Genomic DNA, 4702 nt, shown 5'->3' with positions numbered 1-4702 from the left:
TTTCTTCCTGTTGCTGTCCTACAAGTTTGAGCATCCTATAAGACCATGGTGTCCGCCTGCCTCTATCCTAGAGGTCAGAGTGTCCTCTAGGCTCTGCCCTCTATACAGTGCCAGGATAAAGCTTTTGGATGGGGCCAGAAATAGACTTTTGTAATCCTATTGACAAACCAAATGCAATCAGCCGGCGAACATCTGGAGAGATTTAATAAATTAGAGTTTCTCTTTCTCTGCACAGAGACTACGATTACATTGGGGCAGGCAGATTCCCCTCTTATGAGAGTGATACAAGTGATATGACATTACATATAGTGGATTGATCAATCCTTCCCTGGTTGTGCAGGCAGCGGAGCTGTGATTGGCGTGAGGCTATAACAATGGATTTCTCTCTGGTGGATGATCAGGTAGGGGGAAAATCACTATATTTATAGCTCTGGGAAATAAGCTCACAACCAATAAAAAAAAAATGTTTGTTTGTTTTGATGAACATAGTTGTATAAAAAAAAATATCTGCCATACATAGCAATGTTCAGTCCACCCCTCCACAGATAACATTTTTGCAGAGCATCTCAGAGCATGCTATCACATCCGTAATAGTTCCTAAACTGGTGGACAGAAGACTGACGAGAGGAAATAGCATTTAATGGCTGGATGACTTGCAGTACTTTAGACAGACTTTCTTACCTATTGTTCACAGTTACATTTATTTTCTTTTAATTATGTTTAACTTGTGTAAAACAGTAAATTAATTAGGAAAGTAAGAGAAATGTGTGCAAAAAATATGAAAATATGATAATTAGTTGGTAGTGCATGTTTTCAAAAAGTAGCTATGGCAACTCATTCCAAATAGCACAGTGACACGGACACTAAGAAAAACGTTTAATTTTTTTTATAGGGCCGTTATCCTTCCATTTTTTAGGCCACTTTACTAGCTTGAATTCCATCTACTTGAGAGAATATAAATATTATATATTTATATTACACACACGCTTTTTTGAGACCAGTTGAGTCTCTTTATTAGGCTGGCTACACACTATACAAATTTTCTCCCTATGCGATATCCTTAACGATTTTACCCCCAAAAAAAAGTCCCGGTCAGAATGCCTATTTATGTGTACACACTATACACATTTTATAGGATTTACCTTCAGATCTGTGCTCTTCATCTGTCATAACCATCGACTGAAAAGATCATGATTTTGCACACTCCACAGAGATCTATGGACACTGCCGGTCCTGAGTGCATACACACTGCAGAATTGGAACAACATTGTTCCATCGCTGAACGGAATTTTTAGTACGATTTAAAAAACAAAGGAAACAATACAACGAGCTTTGGGACGATAATCGTTCACTGGTGCAGTGTACACACTAATGCGATGTCGGGCCGGATGGCTGTTTATCGCGTGATTGTTCTGATAATCAGCTGAAAACTCTGTAGTGTGTACCCAGCCTTAATCCTGAAGTACTAGCTTTTCTCAGAATACACATTATAGCATCGGTCAGTTTAAGAAAGCCTCTAATCAGCAAAACCCATGACAGTAGATCGGTACATTTTATGTATAATACAGATTAGATAGCAACGTACGTACAAGAAATCATTACGATCATGGAGCTGGGATGACAGACTCCCCTGATTCTAGCATTATTCTGCTATTTAGCTAATTGACTACGTAGTTGTTAAGATGACGCACATATCTGTGATTTTTGCCTACAATGACAGATTAATTCCTGTTGAATGTACAGATTTAGAAGCAGGAGTTGCACATAATTCCTTTATCTTCCCTCAGATATCCTATCAGTCTTACTGAGCTGTAATAATCCTCTAACAATACAACAGTTTATGGGTGTAGCCTAGTGGCATGGAATAAGAGGGGGCATAGTAAATTCCAGAAAAGTCCAAAATTAGTACAAGGAGGTGACAAATATTACTCATTTGGGACACTTTGGGGGGTATTTCTAAGACTAGGGTCAAAGTACCTTTTTTCAGTTCGCAGTGGGCTGGGGAGATAGAACATATAGCCAATCAGAGCAGCGGAATGTAGACAGCAGCACAGATAATTTCAGTAGCGGTGTTTGATGTTGTGTGAGAGACAGTGAGCTGTCCTCCTGTATGATTAGGTTAGTGAGGACAAGGCTGCAGTGTCATTAAGGAACTTAAATTAAGAAGTTTCTTATTTAAATCTCCTGGACAAAACCATGTTACAATGCAAGGGGTGAAAATTAGTTTTCTGTTTTGCACATAAGTTAAATACTGACTGTTTTTTCATGTAGCACACAAATATCAACTTTATATTTCAGTGTACAAATAAGCTATCAAGTATTTGTGTGCTACATGAAAAAACAGTCAGTATTTAACTTATGTGCAAAACAGAAAATGAATTTGCACCCCTTGCATTGCAACATCGTTTTGTCCAGGAGACTGAAATAAGAAGTTTCTTAAGTTAAGATCCTTAATGATTCAGGCCCATGATCTTTGGAGGGGAATGAAGCAGAATACAAAAGGGATCTGAGACGTCTGTCGTGTGGAAACATTATTTCATGTAGAGAGGCATTTCAAACCACAAAATTACCACACCCATATTGTTATGGAGGTTGTCTACAGATAACAGGTGGGTGCTACACAGTGGGGCAGACTATGTTAAGGAAGGAGGGGCGTTGTTGGACATTCTATTTAATTCGGTTAAAATACAACAACAAAAAATGAAAGGAAAAGAGCGACGGCGCAATTGCACCAAAAAAATTAACATACAATGAAAAAAATGTGTCTTGATAAAACTTTGATCATATCCTCAAAAAAACAAAAAAGAGAAATGACAATAGTATGATACCGTTAGATTGTAGGTTCATGCAGTAACTAACGAATTTACACTGACGTGAACATAGAAATTAATCAGCACGTATATAGTCATCCTTTTCTGGAAAACCCTTTAATCTCAGAAGCATGTACCGATCTCCAGCAACACGTAACAGAAAAGAGTAGTAAATCCTCTTGTGTAGCTTGTTTAAAACATTTCAATAATACATGAAAATTAAAAACAACAGACACCTTAGATAAAGTATATTAGGACTCCTACCAGATGGAAGGTACATGAAAATTATAGATCATTTTCTTGTATAGATGTTAAAAGTTGAACCAGATTAGAATGTTCCCCAAAAAATAAAGTCCCGCTGGAAGTCAGCAATGACCAACGCGTTTTGATACAGTGATATCTTTCTCAAGGTCCTTTTGTCATTGAATTAGATTTTTTTTTTTGCATGTTATAACGGACAATATCGTCGTCACTCTTTGTCATTCATTGTTTGTTGTAATTTGTATATTGGAGCTTTGTGACGGTGGCTTCGGAGGTTTATTGGTCTTTGGAGCGCATTTTGGTTTAGTTATTTATAGATTCAAAATATTTGGTCACACTTTTTGCTTTTCATATTTTAAATTATAATAAATCCTGTACTCTCCACTTTAAGAAACTTTTTTTAGAGCAATACATGAGGCCACAATTTCAGTAAGTAGAACACTACAAGCAAACAACTGCTGAAATATAGTATCAGTATCAATTATTAGTAACCATAATTCACATAGACAAGGTTATGGAGGCAAGATTATATAGGTGTGGACCCAGGCAGCTGCATAAGTGCTGTATAATAATTATTGATCTTACTGTAGTTAACCGTCCTGTTCTGTCCCCACAGCTATCAGCGATGAGTGGGATATTCCTGTATGCCTCTTACAACGGGGACCTATCTCTCCAGTCCTCTCTCTCCACTCTCAGCTCTGGATCGGCGCAGAGGACAGAACAGTCCGACAGGGGGATCACGGCCAGTGATAGAGTCTGGCTGTGGATAGCTATTCTAGCTACGGTGGGCAATATCATGGTGCTGGGAGTGGTTTGCATCTGTACATTCTGAACGCACAGTGATAGGGGCATCGGGAAATGTGCAGGACACAGGCCTCCGTACAGCCAGAAAACACACTGCTAGGTGCCACATACACCATGGCAGATGGTGGACTCAACTGTGGGTGTGTACAAAGTGAGTGCACACTTCAGGGTTTCATGAGTTAATCCACAACAGTGGTGAATTAATAAAGCAAGATTCCATTGGTCAGATACACTTCCTAGTAGTATATCTAATATGTACCTTAATGTCCACAGATCTGCTGGTCCTCCATGGGTAAGCCTGGTGAACATGACATGACCATCTCGCCATCTGCCCAACCTGTCCTGGTCCATTCATTTAGTAATTTATTTGTAAACGAAGACCATAAAACAATTATTTCTGAAACAAGCTGGTTGTATATACTTTGTTTCATATAGAGATGTATTTGACAACTGAACAATGCTAAATGATGCTAGAACCAAGGTAGAACAGGTCTAAACCGTAAAAAAACAAGATACCCCACCCACTTCTGAACAACCCAAAGTAAGTACAATTCAATTTATTACACAGTATAACAAAGAAAATACTATAGAAGCACTAGAACATCCTTAAAAGCGATGAAGACATAGGCCCCTTGCTACCACACAAAAAAGCAAAAGACCTACAGAGATTAGTGGTACCTTGTCACCATCAGCCCAAATATACAGACTGTACCTGTTTATCCTACATTTACCCACCTGTCTCCAATGCCCCGCTGACCGTCCCATCCATTCCTGTTATAACTCTTAATCTTCTCACTTTCAACTGTTTTCCGCTTCATTGTATACAC

The 4702-nt window shown here is 38.6% G+C and overlaps 1 long non-coding RNA gene across 1 annotated transcript; it reads left to right on the top strand.

Moving 5' to 3' along the window:
• Nucleotides 1-241: 241 nt before the first annotated feature.
• Nucleotides 242-4297, top strand: LOC142101524 (uncharacterized). The gene is made up of 3 exons (XR_012679028.1): nt 242-401; nt 3688-4026; nt 4149-4297. It is a non-coding gene; the product is annotated as an uncharacterized LOC142101524 (long non-coding RNA).
• The last annotated feature ends 405 nt before the right edge of the window (nt 4298-4702 follow it).

This window comes from Mixophyes fleayi, chromosome 9 (genome assembly GCF_038048845.1).
Source record: "Mixophyes fleayi isolate aMixFle1 chromosome 9, aMixFle1.hap1, whole genome shotgun sequence".
Classification (NCBI taxonomy): Eukaryota; Metazoa; Chordata; class Amphibia; order Anura; family Limnodynastidae; genus Mixophyes; species Mixophyes fleayi.
The sequence above is the reverse complement of the archived record's forward strand: the minus strand, read 5'-3'. Positions and strand labels throughout refer to the sequence as shown.